Source organism: Bos indicus, chromosome 14 (assembly GCF_029378745.1).
Source record: "Bos indicus isolate NIAB-ARS_2022 breed Sahiwal x Tharparkar chromosome 14, NIAB-ARS_B.indTharparkar_mat_pri_1.0, whole genome shotgun sequence".
NCBI lineage: Eukaryota > Metazoa > Chordata > Mammalia > Artiodactyla > Bovidae > Bos > Bos indicus.
Genome location: NC_091773.1, coordinates 30,938,208 through 30,962,536, shown reverse-complemented (window position 1 = coordinate 30,962,536; position 24,329 = coordinate 30,938,208). Strand labels below are relative to the sequence as shown.

Genomic DNA, 24,329 nt, shown 5'->3' with positions numbered 1-24,329 from the left:
GATGGGAGAAGACTCTTGAGAGTCCCTTGGACTGCAAGGAGATCCAACCAGTCCATTCTGAAGGAGATGAGCCCTGGGATTTCTTTGGAAGGAATGATGCTAAAGCTGAAACTCCAGTACTTTGGCCACCTCATGGGAAGAGTTGACTCATTGGAAAAGACTCTGATGCTGGGAGGGATTGGGGGCAGGAGGAGAAGGGGATGACAGAGGATGACATGGCTGGATGGCATCACTGACTCGATGGACATGAGTCTGAGTGAACTCTGGAAGTTGGTGATGGACAGGGAGGCCTGGCATGCTGCGATTCATGGGGTTGCAAAGAGTTGGACATGACTGAGTGAATGAACTGAACTGAACTGAACTGAGAACAGTACCTGGCACATGGCTAGGCCCCAGTAAGGGTTAAATACTGTTACTTGAGTTGTTTAGGATAATTTTACTGCTCTTGGAAACAGACATGATCCAACTTGAATTTGGCTGAACTTGGATTATTAAAAATTGTTGTCTCCCAGCTTGGTTGACATAGGTTGTATCTATTTTCCATATTAGAAGTTAAAATAATTATACACTGTTGTGTCGTTCAGTCACTAAGTCGCATCTGACTCTTTGCGACCCCATAGACTGCAGCATGCCAGGCTCCTCTGTCCTCCACAATCTCCCAGAGTTTGCCCAAATTCAAATTCGTGTCCTTTGAGTCAGTGATACTATCTAACCATCTCATCCTCTGCCGCCTGCTTCTCCTTTTGCCTTCACTCTCTCCCAGCATCAGGGACTTTTCCAGTGAGTCTGCTTTTTGCATCAGGTTGCCAAAATACTGGAGCATCAGCTTCAGCATCAGTCCCGCCAGTGAATATTCAAAGTTGATTTCCTTTAGGATTGACTAGTTTGATCTTCTTGCAGTCCAAGGGACTCTCATACATTAATTCATTGAAAAAAAAAAACTTATTACATTTTAATATAATTAGCAATTTTTTAAATGAGACCCAACTATACTTTACAAATCAAAAATCATTTGTGAGAAGGTCATCTTGTTTTACATTTTTGCTGATTGCTTTTATGTTTGGCTTAATAGAAGACAGTTGAATTTTTCATATCTGCTTCTGCCTTCAATCTGTTGTAATATCACACTTTGGAATGGCTGCCCTGGGGTAATTTCAAATCATGTGTGCAAAAATGGTTTAGAAATGGTAAAGCACCATAAAAATGCTAGGTGTTTGCTCTCCCTGTCTATACAGAAATGCTAAAACAGGAAGTAACAGGAAATTCCTCCTTTGAGGCTCATCACACCTCTTTGACTTAAACATCCCAGAGTTCAGCCTGCCCAGAAATGAGGTATTTGTTACTTCATACAGAGTTTCAGAGATAGCATTCTCACAGAAACTTACATGAAAATGTCCATTTTTCACCAGATACCAAAGAAATCTCACTCTATGCAAGCCAGGCTGTGGTTTTGAGATTTCTGTTAGACACAGTTTTGAAAACTGCATATGACTCTGTCATGCTTAGTCACTCAGCTGTGTCCGACTCTTTGTGACCCCATGGACTGTAGCCTGCCTGGCTCCTCTGTCCATGGGATTCTCCAGGCAAGAATACAGGAGTGGGTTTCCATTTCCTTCTCCAGGGGATCTTCCTGATCCAGGGATCAAACCTGGGTCTCCTGCACTGCAATCAGATTCTTTACCATCTGAGCCACCAAGGAAGTCCGCATATGACTCTATACTACATTAAAAAAGTTTTTATGTACGTTTCTTTAAACCTAACCTGTGTGCTTTTGAGAGGTAGGAATGCTGAGGCTGAGCAAAGATGAATAAAAAAGTTGCTTGCCAAATATCACACGGTTCTGACAAGACTGGTAACCCAGACCAGGTTTTCTGATTCTAAATTCAGTAGGTTTTTTCCTTCCACTACAGTGTTTCTGGATGTTTTATCTCATGCCTATGGGGCTCTAAAGAAGAGGGAAGTAGGAAAGGTGTGTCTGATTTGGGAGTGGACATGTCTTTCCTACTTCCCTCTGTCTGCTTAAAAAAAATGCACAACGTGAGAGTTTCCAGTTAAGTTTTATTTGGGGCAAAATGAGGACTACAGCCCAGGAGACAGCACCTCAGAAAGCTCTGAGGAACTGCTCCAAAGAGGAAGGGGGGAAGGACATTATAAATGTGATTTTGGTGAAGAGAGAGTACATGCAATCAAGCACATATTTTTTCAGAAGGTTTCTGCTAGTCTCATGAAGCTTTCTGCTACTCACAAAAAACAGTTGTCACCATGAAGGATTTTAATGCTTTTCTAGATTTGAGGAGATAAAGGAGTTGGGCTCATAAAATTGGCTCCTGAAAATATCTAACTATCTGAAGACTTGTCCTGCCAGTTTTTCCCTGAGCACAGAGTGCCTGTTTTCTGCTCCTCACCTTGAACTCCTTTCAGAGGTTGTTGAAAGTCAGCAGCCTCAGCAGCACACAATCTGATCCTTGTAGAGGTAGATGGCAAGTGCCCATGGCAAGTGCCAATTTGTAGTTGACACCTATTAATATAGTATGGAGTCATATGCAGTTTTCCCAACTGAATCTTATAGTAACCGCTAAAGGAGTAAAGACATTATAAATATTTTTAAATAAAATAAAAAATATGGAGAGAAGGAGTGAAAGCATGCAGACATCTAAAGCCATGTGATCATCAGTGACAGCTGATATGGAATGACATCTCCCCCAGTTATGACTTGAAATCACACTCCAAAACAAACCAACTCCAGCAGTTCATTCACTGATTGGCAGTCCACACTAGCCACTGACCAGTTTCCAAGGGACCCAGACTTCCTAGTGGAAAGCGGCTTGTGTTCTAAGGGAGGACAATGTCTGGGAAGGGGCACATGAGCACTGATGACTTTTGGGTCAGGATCCAAAAACTGCATTGCTGCAATTTGCAATGCCATTTGACATGAATAGATGGCAGCAGATGCAGAGGACAGGATAGGTTTGAAGGGGCTGCCATGGGGGGCCCTCTGCAGATGTGAGCTTTGTGTCTGACAGACTTTGGGATTGTTTCTGACAGTGAGAGGAACAACTGGCCTTTGTCTAAACTCTTGTCACACTAAATCTGAAAGCAAATGGTGACACATTTGTGATAGCTCATTTCATTTACCCTGGAAAACACAGATGTCCATAATTAGCCCCAATTATTCAACATGTGGCTTCTCTTCTGTCCTCCCTCCTACTCTGGCTTTTGACAGCTTCTGTATCAAGTAGCTCATGTATAAAGTGTGAACTATATCCATCTTATGTGTGTGTATGCTAAACTGCTTCAGTTGTATCCAACTCTGTGTAACCCTATTTCCACCTTACTACTCACTAATAGCCCTGGAGAAAGGTTTGTAGGCCAGAGAACTACAATCATTGGCCTGAACAAAGGGATTGGACTAGCCTTGTGTTATGGGTTGACTTGTGTTCCCCTTCAAAAGATATTCTGGAGTCCTAACCCTCAGCACTTCAAAATGTGATTCTATGTGGAAATAGGATCTTTAGAGAGGTAATCAAGTTACATTGAGGTTATTAGTGTGGGCTGTTATTCAATATGACTTGGTCCTTAAAGAAGGGCACAGAAATAGACATACATAGAGGGAATACCATGCAAGGCTACCATATATAAGTCAGGTAGAGAGGCCTGGATCGGCTCTTCCTCATAGTCCTCAAGAGGAACCAAGCCTGCCAAAGCCTTGATCTTGAACCTTTAGCTTCCAGAACTTTGAGACAATGCATTTCTGTTGTGCCAGTTACTGGGTTTGTGGTGTTTTGTTATGACTGCCCTAGGAAACTAATAAGGCTTACGTGTCGGCTCAGTGGTAAAGAATCCACCTGCCAATGCAGGAGATGCAGGTTCAATCTCTGGGTTGGAAAGATCCCTTGGAGAAGGAAATGGCAACCCACTCCAGTATTCTTGCCTAGAAAATCCCATGGACAAGGGATCTGCGGGGCTACAGTCCATGGGGTTACAAAAGAGTCAGACATGACTTAGCAACTCCTATTTCATATTGATCTATTTAGATGAATCCAAATCTGAGGAAATGGAACAGACTGCCCTAGGTCAGGTAATCTTTTCAGTGTTTTGTATAGCAACACTTTGGCCTTTGCCAGCGTTGGATAATATACAAGAATACACAGATTGATGGGCTTCTCTGGTGGCTCAGCGGTAAAGAATTTGCCTGCCATGCAGGAGACAGTGCAAGAGATGCAGGTTCTATCCCTGATCAGGAAGGTGTCCTGGAGGAGGGCATGGCTACCCACTCCAATATTCTTACCTGGAGAATGCCACGGACAGAGGAGCCTGGCGGGCTACAGTCCATAGGGTCGCAAAGAGTCAGACACGACTGAAGCAACTTAGCATGCACACACGCACACAGATCGACAGTCCTGTCTCCTCAACTAGACCACACGCCCCTCAGGGACAAAAGCTGTATTTTACTCACTTTGAATTCACAGACCATAAGAGTGTCTGGCTCAGAAGATTCAATAAAGACATAGGAAATAAAACAGTTAATAAATCTTAGCCCTACTGCCTAAATAGACAATATATTTTAAGAATTCCATCTGCTTTCATCTCTTCCTGAAAGCTGTCCCCATCTTTTCTATCCCTTGGGATTTCTTCTTTCCTTCAACAAATATTTATTAAGAACCTACTTTGCCTATGTCCCAGGATACAGTAGTAAATTTTAAAATGTAAACAAAACCCCCAACAATCTCTGCCCTCACAAAGTTATATTCTAGTGTGAGAGGTAATGAAAAAGCACAACAATAAGTAAATATAATTCCAGACAACAAGTGCTATGTAGGAAATAAGGTGCTGGGTTATCAAATAGGAATTGCTAGTTCTTTCCAAATTTAAACAAAGATTCCTCTTACATGACTACTCTGAAAAGGGGTTCTAAAGACCTTAAGGCTCTTTACTTGAGTAGCAGAAACGATGACCAGTACATCCAGTGTTCATCAGAAGAAGGTAGGTGAATTTCTTCCTCCCTGTAGTATTTTCACAAATACTTGTGAGTAGCAATCATGGGTCCTAGGCTGAGACATGGAAATAAGACAAGCAAGGTCCTTGCTCAGAGTCTAGTGTAGAAGGAGATATGAAAACAGATATAAAATAGATAAAGAATGACACCGTTTCAGATGTCCAGCCTGGGGGAAAGTAACCCTGTGCTGGGTCTGCTGTGTAGGCAAGGTGTTTGCCTGCTATGACCTGGAGTACTTATTTTCTAGTTACAATTAGAATTATCTGGGGGAACTTTTTTTTCTTTTTCTTTTTTTTTAAATTTTATTTTATTTTTAAACTTTACAATATTGCATTGGTTTTGCCAAATATCGAAATGAATCCGCCACAGGTATACATGTGTTCCCCATCCTGAACCCTCCTCCCTCCTCCCTCCCCATACCATCCCTCTGGGTCATCCCAGTGCACCAGCCCCAAGCATCCTATATGTGCATCGAACCTGGACTGGCGACTCATTCCATATATGATATTATACGTATTTCAATGCCATTCTCCCAAATCATCCCACCCTCTCCCTCTCCCACAGAGTCCATAAGACTGTTCTATACATCAGTGTATCTTTTGCTGTCTCGTATACAGGGTTATTGTTATCATCTTTCTAAATTCCATATATATGCGTTAGTATACTGTATTGGTGTTTTTCTTTCTGGCTTACTTTACTCTGTATAATAGGCTCCAGTTTCATCCACCTCATTAGAACTGATTCAAATGTATTCTTTTTAATGGCTGAGTAATACTCCATTGTGTATATGTACCACAGCTTTCTTATCCATTCATCTGTTGATGGACATCTAGGTTGCTTCCATGTCCTGGCTATTATAAACAGTGCTGGGATGAACATTGGGGTACACGTGTCTCTTTCAATTCTGGTTTCCTCAGTGTGTATGCCCAGCAGTGGGATTGCTGGATCATAAGGCAGTTCTATTTCCAGTTTTTTAAGGAATATCCACACTGTTCTCCATAGTGGCTGTACTAGTTTGCATTCCCACCAACAGTGTAAGAGGGTTCTCTTTTCTCCACACCCTCTCCAGCATTTATTGCTTGTAGACTGGGGGAACTTTTACATAAGGCCAATGCCTGGTCTCAGTCCCAAAGATTCTGATTCTGTATGTGTGGGGTGAGGGCTGAACACCAATATTGTTTTCAAAGTTTTTACTGGAATTAAAATTTACTTGCATGTTCAACCCCTACTTTGGTCATATCTGGTCCCTATCGTTCTTCTGTTGTTGTGTTTTTGTTTACTGGCTATGTCTTGTTGCTGTTGTTGTGCTGTCGTTTTTCATTGTTCTGTTTTTGTTTGTTATGTCTTTTTTTTTGCAAATTAATGCTCTGAGAATGTCTTTATTTTTTACCCTGTTTCTCTAACTTTTAATTGGCTATCAGGACTCAAAGCTACCATCACTTTCTTCAGGAAGTTTCCCATGGTCTTTCCTGGCAGAATTGTGAGTCCTTCCCTGTATTTTCATAGCACCTTTTATAATTCTCAGTGATTAGTGTCCAGCTGACTTAGTTTGGATCTTGGGACGAATACCAAGACTGAGCTATTCCACCCAGACTGATCTGATGGGGGAGGAGAAATTGGGTGCTGATATCAGAAGGGGGACTAGACACTGAGTCTCAAAACAGCAAATATTCTTGTCAATATTGTATAAATTTTATCGTTCCTGAAAGCATTTAAAGTGGCTGTCTTTCTATTATACCTGAGTTTCTTAAGAGCAAATACTACCTGATATTAATCTTTTAATACTTAGCTCCAAGTTAAATTCCTGTGTCAGTGTTTAAGAGAATGGTTCCTCAGTTTTACAGATATGGGCTTATTCTAAAGTCTGTTCTGAATAGCATTTGTCCTTTCTTTCTTTTTTAAGGGAAAACAACCAGAGAACATTTATTACACTGAAGGGGGTACATCTACTATTGCATTTGGCCTTTCTAAAGTGCTTTTACTTTATTTTCTCAGGCCCCCTGAGCTTTTGCACAATGGCTTTTCAAACTATCATCCTCCAGAAAACATTTTTGAGAATCTCTGAATTAGCTGCTTTCCATTTGGCCTCCTGAGAAAGGGATGCTGGAACGTAAGGGTCAATGAGGGAGGGAGACAAGCCGTGTGGCTGGGATCCAAACCCACCAGCCCCAGTGGACAGATGCCCTCTATCCCTGCCAGAATGCAGATGGGTAACAAGGAGGAAAGTAGGAACTCCCAGACTCCAGGTGAGAGGAGCCCAACTCATGTTTGAATTGATTGGGTTGACAGACTCCCATGCAGGTAGAAAATGCTGCTTTACTTCTGCCCTATCAGCTGAACTTTCTTTCAGGATCTCTTTTATCTTATATTTAAAAATTGAAGGGAGAAAAAGAGCTGACAGTCAAAGAAGTTTACATTTAAGTGCTAGTTTATAAGCAGTTTTCCGGAGTCTTAGGTCATTTCAAAGTTGCTATTTAATGGGTCTTACAGCGACTCCCCAGAGACAGGAAGCATTCCATCAAGCTCACCCCTCCTTTAGGGGCAGACTTGGGTTTGGTTTTATGAACAGTAATTATTTTTTCATAAGGTGCACTTTGCTTCCACACAGGATGGCATGATTCATAAAATAAAGTGTTTATGCTTTAATTCTTTCCAGGAATAAACCCAATTTCCTGCAACTATGAGTCCTACCAGAAACAAGCTGGTCCTCTTACAACTGTTGTGATCTTGTGTAGCCACATTAAGTGCCTCCGAATGCTCTAGAATGGGAGAATAAAGCAAAGAAGGAGAAGGAGAGCAGAGATGGCAGGGTAGCACCTGTTGGGGTTTCCCAAAGAGGATGTCTCCAGCACCCAGATATCCACTAGGGCTCTGGGGAGGCAAACAGAGCTGCCAGCCGAACTTTTTACTGGATTGATCATCCTATAGCAGTTTGCTCTGATGATCAAATCCTTCTCAGCGCTGAAAGATGAAGGGCCTACCTCAGAGCAACTCTTTTGTCCCCCACCCATCTCCCTCATAGGTTTTAACTTATTTGGATAACTGGATAACTTAATTAATTCACTAGAAATAATGCTTCCCTGATGGTTCAGATGGTAAAGAATCTGTCTGTAATGCGGGAGACCTGGGTTCGATCCCTGGGTTCGATTCCTGGGTTGGGAAAATCCCCTGGAGGAGGGCATGGCAATCCCTATGGACAGAGAAGCCTGGCGGGCTACAGTCCATGGGGTTGCAAAGAGCTGGACACGACTGAGCAACTAAGCACATGGTAGCAATAATGAGTGCTGCAGTGACCTTCCTGACACCCAACCTTTCCCCTTCTCTCCTCTGTAGTAGCAGAATCTTTGTTTCCTTTGGAGTAAGGGGTACAGGTGACAAGAACCTGCTTATCTACATCTCTCCCATCTGGAACCTCACAGCTGGCTTACAGGAAAGAGTCCAAACTCTTTGGCATGGGATACATCCAGGCAGTATAATCAGAGTGATATTTTGGGACTAATAATTTGGCAGCAGAAAGTAAAAGCAAGGAGTAAATTAGTTGCCAATTAGAACAGTTTGGCAGGATATGGGCCACACCCAGGAAGACATTGTGCCAGAACAATTATTTAGAGAGAATTTTGGCCAAAGAATATAGTACACTGAAAGCCTTTTAGGAGCCAAGCCTTGTGCTAAGTGCTTTACATATGTTATCTCATTTGTGACAAAAGTAATTCCCTAAGAGCACCCATGCTTTTCTGCTGTGGCACTTTTCACAGCCAGTAACTATATAGTTGGGATTCTGTGGCAGCTCAGACAATAAAGAATCTGCCTGCAATAGTTAGTTGTTTGACGTTTGGATCTACTCTCTAAGTTTCCAACTATGTGCCTGGCAGGTAGTAGATGCTTGAAAAGTTTGTTGAATGAACACATGACTGTGTCTTAGTTAAAACTTGTGGAATGTAGATTTGTGAGAAGAAACCTCATGGAAATTGTAGGAAGCCCTGAATAATTAGTGTTCAGGAAGGGGCTATGCAGGGCAGTTCTGGGGACAGCTCAACATTCACTTGAGAATTGGCCATTAGTATTACAGCTGCTAATCCTTCTGCAGTATGGCTCTCAGATTAAATTCTTGAGGGATAGATTCTGATTAGCCCAGTTTGGGTCAGGTGTCCATCAATGACCCAATCAGTTATGACCAAAAGGGCAGAGTCACACAGTGGGAACTGTCTGCAGGGTGTGCCTTACAGAGATTTGTGTTGGATGTTTCCTTCAGGCTTGAGTTACAGTACTATTGGGCTATGAGTTCAACATTAATGAATCAAAGTCTATATTAAATAAGGTGTCTTTGAACAGAAATACACATAAAATGAGGTTATGCACTGACTGATTGACAAAAACGTTGTGACTAGAGACTAGCAGGGAACATTTATGTCCTCTAGGAACAATGGTTCAACATTTGCTAACTCAGTGTCTGTGGCAAGTGTATAGAATATAACTACTGCAACAAATGGAGTCAACTGTAGTTGGAAATGTATATTTCTACCAGCAATGTGTAAGAGTTTCCAATGAGCTACATTCTTGAAAATATTTATTAAATTTTAAATGTTTTTTAAACAGATGAAAAAATTTTGCCCGTCTGGTAGTGTGTAGTAATACATATGGTGATATTTTTTTCCAGTCCTTGACTTGCCTCTTCATATTTTTAAAAAATTAAAGTATAGTTGATGTACAACATCATGTTAGTTTCAGCTGTATGGCAAAGTGATTCAGTTTTACTTAGTTTTACTCAGTTTTATATATATATATACATTCTTTTTCGGATTCTTTTCCCTTGTAAGCTATTACAAAATATTGAATATAGTTCCCTGTGCTATGCAGTAGTGTATTCATTAATCCTCAATTCCCAATACCTGTTCATTTTTATCAACTACGTATGTGATTCTCTTTCTCCTCCTCCCCTCCCCCTCCTTCTTTTTTAAGAAGGTCTTGGTTCTCCTACGTCCTTTGCATTTTCATATATGTTTTAGAACACACTTGTCAATTTCCACTAAAAATTCTTATGGAATCATAATTGCCATTGTATTGAATCTATAGTTCAATTTGGAGAAAATTGTCATCTTAACAATTTTGATACCTCATTTTTAAACAATGAAAGAACCCTGTGGAGTTTGGTGTGAGTGACAACAATAAAAAATAAACATTTCAGTCACTGTGATGTTTTTCCACTGAAAACTAGCTCACATCTATTCTCTTCCTCAGGTAGGAAATGTTCCCATGGTAAATGTCCAAACAATATAGAGCCTCTCTTTACCCTCCTATTTGTTCTGAAAAGAACTTCCTTTTTCTTCACTGAGTACATTGTTTACCCAATCAGAAAAACAAAAGAGAAAAGACAAACAGGAAAATAATTAAAAGAACAATTGCTGCAGTTTTGGTATGAATATTATGGGTTAAGATTGAGAAAGTAATTTTTCTCTTAAATAGGTATTTTAGATTTGTCTTACTCATTTAGTAATATCAACTTCCTCTAATATTCCCTGGCATTCTGAAGGAAGTTTTAAATAAACATTTTCTTTTATAAACAAATGTCTTCTCTTATGAGGCTGCTATAAAACAGAATACAGAGGGTATAACAGAGGCTATGCATGAATCACTTGCCATAGGTTTCTATACTTCGAAATAAAGATGCATATAAGTCACAAGTTCATCTTAAAGATGGTAAGTTCAGCAAATCTGGAAAACTCAGCAGTGGCCACAGGACTGGAAAAGGTCAGTTTTCATTCCAATCCCAAAGAAAGGCAATGCCAAAGAGTGCTCAAACTACCACACAATTGCACTCATCTCACACGCTAGTAAAGTAATGCTCAAAATTCTCCAAGCCAGGCTTCAGCAATATGTGAACCGTGAACTTCCTGATGTTCAAGCTGGTTTTAGAAAAGGCAGAGGAACCAGAGATTAAATTGCCAACATCTGCTGGATCATGGAAAAAGCAAGAGAGTTCCAGAATAGCATCTATTTCTGCTTTATTGACTATGCCAAAGACTTTGACTGTGTGGATCACAATAAACTGTGGAAAATTCTGAAAGAGATGGGAATACCATACCACCTGACCTGCCTCTTGAGAAATTGTATGCAGGTCAGGAAGCAACAGTTAGAACTGGACATGGAACAACAGACTGGTTCCAAATAGGAAAAGGAGTACGTCAAGGCTGTATATTGTCACCCTGCTTATTTAACTTATATGCAGAGTACATCATGAGAAACGCTGGACTGGAAGAAACACAAGCTGGAATCAAGATTGCCGGGAGAAATATCAATAACCTCAGATATGCAGATGACACCACCCTTATGGCAGAAAGTGAAGAGGAACTCAAAAGCCTCTTGATGAAAGTGAAAGTGCAGAGTGAAAAAGTTGGCTTAAAGCTCAACATTCAGAAAACGAAGATCATGGCATCTGGTCCCATCACTTCATGGGAAATAAATGGGGAAACAGTGGAAACAGTGTCAGACTTTATTTTTTTGGGCTCCAAAATCACTGCAGATGGTGATTGCAGCCATGAAATTAAAAAACGCTTACTCCTTGGAAGGAAAGTTATGACCAACCTAGATAGCACATTGGAAAGCAGAGACATTACTTTGCCAACAAAGGTCCGTCTAGTCAAGGCTATGGTTTTTCCTGTGGTCATGTATGGATGTGAGAGTTGGACTGTGAAGAAGGCTGAGCGCCGAAGAATTGGTGCTTTTGAACCGTGGTGTTGGAGAAGACTCTTGAGAGTCCCTTGGACTGCAAGGAGATCCAACCAGTCCATTCTGAAGGAGCTCAGCCCTGGGATTTCTTTGGAAGGAATGATGCTAAAGCTGAAACTCCAGTACTTTGGCTACCTCATGAGAAGAGTTGACTCACTGGAAAAGACTCTGATGCTGGGAGGGATTGGGGGCAGGAGGAGAAGGGGACGACAGACGATGAGATGGCTGGATGGCATCACTGACTTGATGGACCTGAGTCTGAGTGAACTCCGGGAGTTGGTGATGGACAGGGAGGTCTGGCGTGCTGGGATTCATGGGGTTGCAAAGAGTCGGACACGACTGAGCGACTGAACTGAACTGAACTGAACTGAAGTTCTGATTACCTACTAGAATTATACTGATCTATAGTCTTAGAAGTTTTTTGTTTTGTTTTGTTTTAAATCTGACCTGGTCAGGAGCCAGTCACAGATCTCTGATAAGTTGGCAATGAGCATCTTCCATTTTGAGGTTCCTCTCTCTCCATGCCTCTGGACACTTTATAAAGAGATGAGGCTTTGGACTCATTAGTAGCACTAGTGCTTTAAGTTGTTTTTATAACTAATTAACCAGGGAGTAAATGAAATCCTGCTACGCCAGGTGACAAGGGGCAGGAAAAGCATGTACAGGATATGGTTTCTGCTGTTATAATTCTACAGCATACTTGGGCAGACAGAACCCAGATGCCCATAACATTCCATGGAGTATCATAGCACATACGTATTACAGACCCTTAGGGGAGAATTTACATTTTAAAGCATGACAATCTCAATACACACCCAGTAAGAGCACAATACACTAGAAACGGGAGTCTCTCACTCTTTCTTTGGTTATTGCATTAGCCATTTTCTTTTCAGCTCTTATCTGAAAGTATGTGTTTATGTATTTATTTGCTCTCTTACATTTTTGTCTGTCTACTCTCATGTAAGTTTCATGAGGAGCTCAGGTTCAATATCAGGAGAAAAGCTTATAAATGATAGTTACAAATTGTGGAATCCATGATTTATAAAAGGGATGTTCTCTGTGTTACTGGAGTCAGAGGGATCTTCCCAGAAGAGGTGACATTCACCCTGTGTGAGAAGTCCCAAGGGTGCATTTGCAAGAGTGGGTTGATGCGTCAAAAGGAGTACATATTTAACATTTTGTTAGATATTGCTAAATTGCCACCTTTAGTTTTGATGAGTGAGCAGGTGTTTATCTGGCATATAAAGGTGTAACAAAGGGGTGATATTCCTGGCACAGGGAGGAGCAGGAATAAAGACACAGCATGTGCAAGTGATCATGCAGTTTGGGGGGGTATGTGGTAGGGAGTGGGCAGACTAAAATAATTTAGGGCCAGGTCAAGAATTGGGTGAGCTGAGGCATCAGGGCAAATCTCTCAGAAGTAATCTGAGAGAAGTAATAGGATAAATCTCTCAGAAGTAATAGGATAGAAGGCAAAGGTGAGTAGGGGCATGAATCCGTTTCTGTGGATGGTATCTTTACTGCTGCCTCCCTCTCTCCCTGCCTGCTTTCTTGGTTTTCCAAGTGCCTGCCTTGCCCTCCTGCCCTCACACATTTATTGAACACCAGTTGCATGCCAGGCACTACTGTAGGCACTGCAGAGAGCAAGACAAAGTCCTGCTCTCATAGTATCTGCCTTCTAGTGGGGGAGACATAGAATCAACAAGAGAATGAAGGAAGGGAGGAAGAGAGGTAGGGAGGAAGAGAGGAAGGGAGGAAAGGAATCTGGGAGGCAGGAGTGCTGTGAGGGAAATCATGAAAAGAAGGGTAGTGTGGGGTGACAAAGAGGTGGCCCTGGCGACCTGGAAGGTGGATGCTGCTCACTCACTTCCTGCCCAAGTCCCACCCCCGCCCTGTCTGTCCCAGAAGTCACTGCTCACCCAGGGCACTGGGATTTCCCTCCTCTCTGAACTTGACTTCTGATTTCATGGTATCTATTTCTCATGCTTCTTGTTTTCATTTCCCATCTCCCCTCTTTGACTGTAAGCTCCTTGAGGGCAGGGCTGAGTTGTTTTTACATGTTTGGATCTTACGCTAGAGTCCAGTGCCTTGAAGCACAGAAACTTGATTTAAAAAAAAAACAAAAAACAAAATCTCCATTGTTGAAAAACTTAGCAAGTTTACATTTTCTGTTTTTTCTTTTTCTCTTGTTTCTGAGGTTGCTTGCATGATACATGGTCACCACTCCTGAAGAATACTTTTGCTCCTGCTGAGTCGTCCTGCCTGCACCTTCCATCCTTGCAGGAACAGCCACGTTGTCCAGCTGGCGATAAATGAAGTGCCTCGCTGGTTGGGCTCCTCAGCTCATAATGAGGATTCCCAGCAGGCCTGGATGGATCCGAAGTAATGTGAGCCTGCTGTCCCACCAATGTCTTTAATAATAAATGACAAAGAAGGCAGAGGGTGTGACATATTCATTTCTTTATTATGAAATGTCCCTGTAAATTTTCAGTGCCCATATTTAAAGTAAAAAAGAAAGCAAATTGAGCTTTGGGGCCTCTGGCTGTATATCATGAAACAGTTTCCACTTGGAGTGAGAAAATGACTTTTGGGGGTCAGAGAATTTTCTAGAGATTATGGAGGCACTTCATTTGGGGGTTTAATTGCAGACTTTCAGTAAGGGTGATATTAGATTATTCATGACCAGTTGATTTAAATGGGGAATGAATTATGATGAGAAATATGAGTTATAGCCCCCCTGAAGACCTTTGGCTTAAAACTCAACATTCAGAAAACTAAGATCAGGGCATCTGGTCCCATCACTTCAAGGCATATAGATGGGGAAACAGTGGAAACAGTGAGAGACTTTATCTTTTTGGGCTCCAAAATCACTGCAGATAGTGACTGCAGCCATAAAATTAAAAAGACACTTGCTCCTTGAAGAAAAGTTATAACCAGCCTAGACAGCATATTAAAAAGAAGAGACATTACTTTGCCAACAAAGGTCTGTCTAGTGAAAGCTATGGTTTTTCCAGTAGTCATATATGGATGGAGAGTTGGACTATAAAGAAAGCTGAGCACTGAAAAATGGATGCTTTTAAACTGTGGTATTGGAGAAAACTCTTGAGAGTCCCTTGGACTGCAAGATCCAACCAGTCCATCCTAAAGGAGATCAGTCCTGGGTGTTCATTGGAAGGACTGATGCTGAAGCTGAAACTCCAATACTTTGGTCATCTGATGCGAAGAACTGACTCATTTGAAAAGACCCTGATGCTGGGAAAGGTTGAAGGCGGGAGAAGGGGATGACAGAGGATGAGATGGTTGGATGGCATCACCAGCTCAATGGACATGAGTTTGAGTAAATTCCAAGAGTTGGTGATGGACAGGGAGGCCTGGTGTGCTGCAGTCCATGGGGGCTCAAAGAGTCGGACATGACTGAGTGACTGAAGTGAACTGACTGAAGACCTTCAGAAAATTGTAACTATCTGTCTTTGTAGGAGAAGTTACCTTTTTCCAGCTTGTCAGTACAGGCTTTGTGGTAACAGATTCTAGAAACATGGTGTCAGAACTGGAAAGAGCACCAGTGATCCAGTCTCTTCCTCTTGTAGATGTGAAAGTGAGATCAGAGCCATAAAAGGACTTACTGAAGATCCCTCGGCCAGGCAGTGGTTAATGCTTATGGATTAGGTCTTGTGACCTGTTCGCATTTTCCTCTATTATGGAGATGTGATGACAAAGAGCTTGGTGGACTGTCAAGTCTTAAGTGAGCTACTGGCTCCCCATCATCTCCATGGGCTGTCTCTGACTTCCCTAGGCCTTAGCTTACTCGGTGACATTAGTTGATGTCCAGGTTCTCTTCTGTATTTAAAATTTCATTCCTTCATGGCTCTGTGTTGTGCTTAATCACGCAATCGTGTCCAACTCTTTGTGACCCCATGGACTGTAGCCCATCAGGCTCCTCTGTCCATGGGATTCTCCAGGCAAGAATACTGGAGTGGGTAGCCATTCCCTCCTCCAGGGGATCGTTCCAACCCAGGGAGAGATAGAAGTTGAAAGAACCTTGGAATTCATCAAGAGACTCTTAAGTTTTGCCTCCACTGACTCCTTCTTCAGTCTCATCTCTCACCACCTTGTGCCCATCCCATTCCCTGACCTACCAGTTCAACTCCCCAGGTGCCCAGCATCCCACCTCTCAGAGCATCTGTCTGATATGCCCTTGGCTATCCTTGCCCTTTTAGGGCCTACTTCTTCTTTAAGGCTCTGTTTGATCATTATCTTCTCAGGAAGACTTTCTTTTTTTTTCAATAATTTTATTTATTTATTGGCTGTACGGGGCATTCATTGCTGTGTGAGCTTTTCTCCAGTTGTGGTGAGCAGGGGCTACTTTCTATTTGTGGTACTCAGGCTTCTCTTTGAGGTGGCCTCTCTTGTTGCTGAGCGCTCTAGGGCAAGCTGGCTTCAGTAGTTGTGGTTCCTGAGTTCTAGAGCCTGAGCTCAGGAGTTGTGGTACACAGGCTTAGTTGCTCTGTGCCATGTGGGATCTTCCACAGTCCAGGGATCAAACCCTTGTCTCCTGCACTGGCAGGTGGATTCTTTACCGCTGAGCCACCAGGGAAGCCCCAGGAAGGCTTTCTTGATGTCCTCTTGTAGGCTTCCCCAGCACCCAGTGCCTCTTGCTACCACAGCGTTTATCACAACACTGCATGAAAACTGTCTACTTAGATTTATCTCTCTTTATACACTGCTAACTCCTCAGCTCTGAATACCAGTACCTGTACTGTGTCTGGAAACGTAGGAGAGGCTCAGTAAATGTTTGTTTAATAATATGTATTGATAGATTGCTGATGGGCTTTCTCTAAAATAACAACAGTTCGACACTTAGGTCCACGCCTTGTCTTTGAAGACTTTGACTTCTGGGCATTGGCTGGTGGGAGTAGCCAATTGGTGGCTTGGATGGAGTAATGACGGTGTTAAGATTTATCCCTTGGTGCCACTTTGCTAATGGAGGAGCTCAAGGTGAATGACTTCTGAGCCTTCATCACAGGACAGCATGGAGCTTAGTCATTTAGCATCTGGCCAAACCGTGTTTCAAGGAGGGCACTCCAGAAAGATACATTGCAGACCCCATAAAAAGCATAGCCTCTCCCAGGTTTACAAGGTCTAGTGTACACTGGCAGCCTCTTTAGAGTTCTGGGGAGATGGGTGTGAGGCTTCTCGCTGCAGCTGGAAGATGGAAAGAGGTCAGCCATTCTTTGAAATTCTCAGAAGTTTTTCTCTCTGAGTTTGCTGAGTGGTTTCTAATGTGTGTGAACGCAGGCTCTTGCTAATTGCTGCTGATTGCTGGGAAACTGCTGGTAATAGCAAGTGACTGTCCTGGCAGCAGCCAAGGCCTATCCCGAGATAGCTGGTGTGGGGATAGAATGGTTTAGGCAGTGCTGGGGTGCCTGCACCCAGGAGCTGAGGACACCCAGGCAGCGGGGAGCCAGAGGGAAAAGCTCTTTGGGAGCCCAAGGCCACCAAAATGTGGGAACAGAGGGCATGATTCCAGCAGGAATTGGAACTGTGCTGTGTTAAATTTTACGTTAAATGATGAGTGGAAGTTGGTCACTAAGCTTGAGGAAAGTTGCTTCTCAATACCTCAGAATGTCAGGATTCTCAAAGGAGTCCAGGATAAAATAAGAGAAGTAATGCCAAAAGGAAACATGGAAATTTAAGATTTTGATAACATAATCAAGATTAATGGAGAGTATGCCCATGACATGGAACAGAAAGGTAGTCCAGACTATCGAGATCATCTAGTCACTGATGGCCCTCTCCCCTCTCTCCAGCAGAGTTATGAGGGGGCTTTTCCCAGCCACTCACTTTCCCTTCTTCTCCAGGGCTGGGGTGGAGATGGGGAGAGAGGCACATGCATTTCTGGAGCTCACCAAATGCCTTGTAGTAGGCTTTAGGGACATAACATGAAACGAGATGGAGTTTAAAGTGTTTTAAACTTTAAATCCTAACCTTTAGTCCTTCCTGATTTTTCTTTATTCATCTGAAAATTTAATCTAGCTAGTGATCCTGCCTAGTTTGAGCAAACTCTGGGAGATAGCAAAGGATAGGGAAGCCTGGCATGCGGCAGTGCATGGTGTTGCAAAGAGTTGTTCATGACTGAGAGACTAAACAACAAAAGTGACCCTGCCTGGATGCCTTTTCCTTTTCTTTGGTTGGGATGGGGTGTGTGTGTGTGTGTGTGTGTGTGTCCCTGAGGCAGGTGCATGATGTTCCACTAGGAAGGTCAGGGTCCTTTCTGGGTAACTGGGGGTCAAAAGCAGACATGAAGGGACAGAAGGCTTGGCTCAGGGGGCCTTTAGATCAAGAGGGCCTCTGGGGCCTGGTTGAACTAGTTACTCTTTGCTGGAGTGAAGTCCCATCCAAGACAAGCATACTTGATCAGTGATTGCATCAGTTGGGATTGTAGCAGGAATAGGTGAAATGGTTAGTTGGAGAGAGTTTAATGAGTGGATTTTTTCCAGAGACATGGATAGGACCAAGGAAATCAGTGAAGGATGAAGCACCCAGAGAACAGCAACAGTGGAGAGTGCCTTCTGATGACAATTGGCAGTCGCACAGAGCTGCCACCTGAGGACAATGTACCAGCTGAAGACTGAACATCTGACCACCGTGGTACATCTGTCTCTTCTCACTGGAACATCTACAGGCATTATTAAACCCACTTGACAGATGAGGCATGTTAAGGCCTTTACCCAATACCACACCTCCAGTAAGTGGGGAGACAGACTTGAATGCAGATCTGTCTGAATCTAAATGTCATGTCCTTGTAACCATTATATCTCTCATTCAAGGGCGTAGGAGGTGAAGGCAGGGGTGGCATCATCCTTACCTGTCCCTTTTATTATGAAAGCAAAAACTACTGTGTCGCCCCCAGCAGACTTCTGCTTGTTTCTTACCGGCCAGAACTGTGTTTCATGATCCACTGCACGGCCCCTGTACAGGCCTGCCACCCACTCCTCCAGCTGCAAAGCAGCATCTGGCTTTTCCATCCTGTGTACTGGGAAGTGAAAAGGGAATAGGAGTGAGAATGGTTCTTAGATCTACCAATGAGTGACTGACTTCTTGTTTCCACAAGTTTTTTTTTTTTTTTTTTTGTGACACAGTATTTCTTTAGATAATCTGACACATTCCACCTGGTTTGGGTCCATCATTGCAAGACTCTTCACTTTCTGGGCATGTAAGGTGATAGCATCTTTCTGATCTATTGTGTATTGCTTTGGCCTTTCTCTGCAGAGCTCCGAGTGAGGCAAGATGGGGACAAATGAGAACTAGAGCTCAGCTATAAGAGTTGTGTGTGCCAGGAGGGAGGTAAGAAAACTGGTCCTGGGTGATGAGTACCACAGAGCAGGAGGTGAACAAAACCCAGAGGTCCCAGAGAGTGGGCCAGTGGTTTCCCTGGGGAATGTGAAGGGAGCTGCTAATAAGCCCCAGCATCCCAGGAGCCAAGTCTCCCTAGTATCCAGGGTTCCTCCCAGCTTGCATCTGCCCACAAGGATCTCATGTACCACTGTCAGGGATCTGGCTGAGGTCTCAACAGCCTATGTTTACCACTGTCCTGTGGGGAACAGGATACTGTTCCCAATCAGTTCCTATCTTGCTTCTTTGAAACTCAGAATCATTGTGACATGAGCCTTTGGGTGGGGACTTTGAAATCTCGTTTTCTCTAAAGAAGTAGTTTTCAAAAACATTTGACCTTGACCACAGTAAGAAATACATTTCACATTAAAATGCAGTATATATATGTTAATATGCACACATATGTGGAACTGAGATAGGTTTCCATGAAATTTACCCTTACCACATTTGATGAGCTCTAGTGTGGCCCATTCCATTTCACTTAAAATATGTTAATCACAACACAGTAAACTGTTGTATATCCCACGAATGGGTCCTGACCCATAGTAGGAAAAAGTAGTCTTGAAGGATTCAGGCTTGAGTTTTGTTCTTTGGCTGTCAGGGCCTTGTGCCACCTTGGGAGCAAACCTGCCCTCCCTGAGCCAATGAAACCCATTTCCTGACAACAACTGAATGCTTTAATTTCCTCCTCACAGATGGACCAGAAATGAACTGGCATTTCCTGGGGAATCCAAAGACTTACGATGTAAATAACTTGCATGTATTTCTTCATGTAGTTTTCATCCTATCCATTTGATATTTGAATTCTTCTTTCACAAATGAAATTAAAGAAATTGAATGATTCATCGGTGGTCACGAAGGTAATAACTGGGAAAACGGGCACTTCAACCTGAGACTGCAGCTTCAAGACCAAGTACCTTTCTTCTGTATCAATCAGATTCCTATCCCCAGGGCTCTCCTATATAGCAACTCTGGAGCTTGAATTCCTTTTCCATTTTCCCTCCTGAATCCCAAACCCTCTCTTTGCTATATATATTCCGCTGGAATAATTTGAAAGTAAAGATTTTATGTAGCAAACAATGTCCTCTATGTATGTGGCAATCATCCTTAGCCTCATGAGTATATATAACCTTGTCTTATTCTCATGAGTATTTCTCAGTAACATTTTGATGGGTGCAAGAGCTGACATGGCAGAAGCAGTTGTCTGTTGTGTTGTCTCCAATGACACATGACAATCTTCCTCCTTAATTAGGAACAGGATGTATGCATGATTTATATCTGCAAGCTATGACTCTCCAAGAGGTGAAGTCTCAGTTGTTAGTATTTGAAATATCCTCTATAAACCCTAAAGTTAGTACAACAGAATGTGAATGGCATAATGGCAGATACATCAGCTTTTGCCTGACATAATAAAAAGAATAAAGTTCTTATTACCCTATAACCTGTTTATGTATGAAATAAATGTGCCAGTATATGGCATCTAGAGATATTAAAATCATAGAATTTGAAAGTTTTAATGATCTCTGTTGAAGTTTGAGGTCAGTGTCTTTATGCTTGAAGGATATTTTCTAATGGATTGGGGGTGGTAGTGCTAAAAGGAACATGAATCATGCATGAATAAGGAAGAAAATCTCCTAGAATTCTTTTGAGGGAATGGAAGCTTGATTACTTAAAAAATATAATAATTATAAAACAAATGCACATTTATTATAGACAATTTTGAAACAAAAAAAGGTATATGGTAGCAAATAATATGCTTTTAATACCCAGAGTTAACTGTTAAAATTTTAGGTATATTTTATTTTAGTCTTTTTAATACCTCTCAAATAAACACAAGGGTTCATATGTTTACACAATTAGGATCAAGTTCATCATACTGAAATGTAGTTCCATATCTCTGCTTTTCTTTAAAAAAATTATATTAATGAAGAACTTTCCCCAATGCTGCTATATATTCTCTGGAAATATATATTTTAAAATCTATTCCTTTCCTGGACATTATGGGGTGTTTTAGGATATTAAAAATATACAGTCCACTATTGCTTTGTTTTTACCTGCAAAATTGTAAAATTTCTACGTGTAGGAAAAGCAGTGCAAGAAGTTAGAAAACATTGAGAATATAAACAGTTCTTGTAAAAACAGTTTTAACATTACCATTGCCTGCTTGCAATCATTTTGCTTATGAAGGCTCATTTTTTTTTTCTTGCTTTGTTTCTTGATAGCACAGGTATTTGTTTATTCTGCATATATTTGGCTTTATACCACACACTTCTTCCAAATTCCTCCTTTCTGTCCCTGATTGCAGTGCTGCCCCTGTCCCTTTGATGATTGATGTTAGCTTTTGGTGCTGATCAATTAAATCACTCGTGTCAACTTCAGAAAGAACGCCTTTTATTAATGACATTCTTTGACTAATAGATTTTTCTTTAAATGTCATGTTTCCATGTTAAGACATTTCATTAAGACCTAAAGTGTTTCAGTAGGTTTCAATAAAGTTTATTTCAAAAAGAAAGGAATTTGAAAGGAAAAAAGCCCAGTTTTTTTCCCTACATGACCATTTGCCTCATGGCTCAACAAAGCAAACGTCACCAGAAGTTGACCTGAATTTGGTGTTGGGTGGGCAGTGATACTCCTGGTCTGAACCCTAGGACGGCCTGTGGTGGCTGCCCTTTAATTGTTCACCATGACTGGAGCTTTTTTGATCATTTTGTTTATACTCAATATTCCTCATAGAGCTCTAATTTCCTCTCTGTGTTATGTTGCTACTAAACTGATCATTAAAGTGATTTTCCACAAGGCACAAAAACAGAGATCTCCCACGTTACCTGGGAAGTTGTTACAATTGCTGGTCGTGGGCCTTAATTCTGGAGATTCTGACTCAGCAAGTCTAGGATGGGGTCCACGACTGGAGAACCACCCTCCCGCGAGGGGGCTGCGGAGCTTTATCAACTCTTCCCTCTATTCTGCTAGAATAGAAGTTAAAACAACAAAGTCTGAAAACAGCTTTTCAAAAAAATGCTGTGCTTATTCATGCTAATATAAGCTTCAGAAAAGTAATGACTTTCAGAAGCTTACAAGAGGTGACTGTATAACACCGGGTAGTTAACAGCTGCTTCACTTCTGGAAAAACTGTGAGATGTTCTGTCCACTATTTCTGCCTTCCTTCTGTCCTTACTTTGTCCACAATGTCTCAGCAATTGAATCAGCATTCTCTTATGATGTGTTGGGTGATGCCAGTGGATGTTTTCATGAAAAATGAGAAAGGGGGCATAAATACTTAATTAGTTTTACAAGAGCATAAAAATAGTAATGTGCTTCACAATTTTTGGTGTGGAGGGATCATCCTACACTGATATATAAATATGCTATTCCTTCTAAGTGGGTTGTTAGGATAAGTAACGTAAGTTATTTAAAACAATGTGTGCATTATGTTTTTATGTTTCAGATAATTCAGTCTAGACATATAAGTGTGTGTGTATGAATTGTTTGGAATTCATTCCAGTTTGGGCAGTTAACCTAGGCTCCATGCTTGTTTCTAGAATGGTTTGTTGATATACAATGAAACAACACATTTTACAGACAGCCCCTCAACCCTTCCAGCCATCTTGGATCAAAATGGACTAGACATTTTGTTAATGTTACAAATGAGTTCTCCTTGGTGAAATTAATAGTTTGCTATTTTGTACAATGGTTTTAGAATTTTTTGTTGAAATTACTGGTCTTTAAGATACATGGATTGATCAAAATATTTGAGAGAAACTCTCCAATTCTGCATGAAAGGGTACAAGAAACTAGAAAGCCTACCTCCCTCACGTGTGGAGTTGGTGCCTGAGACTTGAATACAATATGTTCTTATGTTCCCACAGTTTAGAAAATTCTGGTTATTTGAGGTTGACTGAGAGGTTAACTGAATTTTGCCTTTAGGTTTTTTTTTTTTTTGGTTTGGTTTGGTATTAGTTGCTCAGTCATGTCCAAACCTTTGCGACCCCAGGGACTGTAGCTGGCCAGGCTCCTCTGCCAATGGAATTCTCTAGGCAAGAATACCAGACTGGGTTGCCATTGCCTTCTCCAGGGTATCTTCCCAACCCAGGGATCAAACCTTGGTCTTCCCCACTGCAGACAGATTTATGTTTTTTTTTTTTTTTTAATTTTTTTAATGCAAGATGTGGTCAGAGCATTTAAGACAGAGGCTGGACTTCATCTAGCTAAGACAACAGATTGCTTTTGTGCCAAGTGCCAATAAATGCCTGTACTAGTTGTAAAATTTAATCTGAAAACTGCTTTATATATAAGCTGACACAAAATTCAAGCATTTATTAATAATCTGATACAAATGTACTTTCATATAACACTTATAATATCAAGATTTAAATGGAAAATCTTTTGAATTATTAAAAGAACCATTCCACATTACAAAAAAAATTTTTTATTTGCCTTAAATTGAAGCTCAATTTTCTGATGAGAGGAATCAGAATAAATACATGTTCAACTTAAATTTTATGATAGCTATTATATATTAAGAGAATTTCAGAAAGACGTCTACTTCTGCTTCATTGACTATGCTAAAGCCTTTGACTGTGTGGATCAAAACAAACTGTGGAAAATTCTTCAAGTGATGGGAATACCAGACCCCCTTACCTGCCTCCTGAAAAATCTGTATGCAGGTCAAGAAGCAACAGTTAGAACCGGACATGGAATAACGGACTAGATCCAAATTGGGAAAGGAGTATTGTCACCCTCGGAGAAGGCAATGGCACCCCACTCCAGTACTCTTGCCTGGAAAATCCATGGACAGAGGAGCCTGGTAGGCTGCAGTCCATGGGGTCGCTGAGAGTCGGACATGACTGAGCAACTCCACTTTTACTTTTCTCTTTCATGCACTGGAGAAGGCAATGGCAACCCACTCCAGTGTTCTTGCCTGGAGAATCCCAGGGACGGTGGAGCCTGGTGGGCTGCCGTCTATGGGGTCACACAGAGTTGGACACAACTGAAGCGACTTAGCAGCAGCATTAGCATTGTCACCCTGCTTATTAACTTATATGCAGAATACATCATGTGAAATGCTGGGCTGGATGAAGCACAAGCTGGAATTAAGATTGCAGGGAGTAATATCAATAACCTCAGATATGCAGATGATATGACCCTTATGGCAGAAAGTGAAGAGGAACTAAACAGCCTCTTGATGAAAGTGAAAGAGGAGAGTGAAAAAGCTGGC

At 41.7% G+C, this 24,329-nt stretch overlaps 1 long non-coding RNA gene across 1 annotated transcript; it reads left to right on the top strand.

Annotated features, from left to right (window-relative positions):
* Positions 1-18,124: 18,124 nt before the first annotated feature.
* LOC139186806 (uncharacterized) lies at positions 18,125-21,441 on the top strand. Its single transcript, XR_011570413.1, has 3 exons — positions 18,125-18,467; positions 18,992-19,066; positions 19,810-21,441. It is a non-coding gene; the product is annotated as an uncharacterized lncRNA (long non-coding RNA).
* Positions 21,442-24,329: the final 2,888 nt, after the last annotated feature.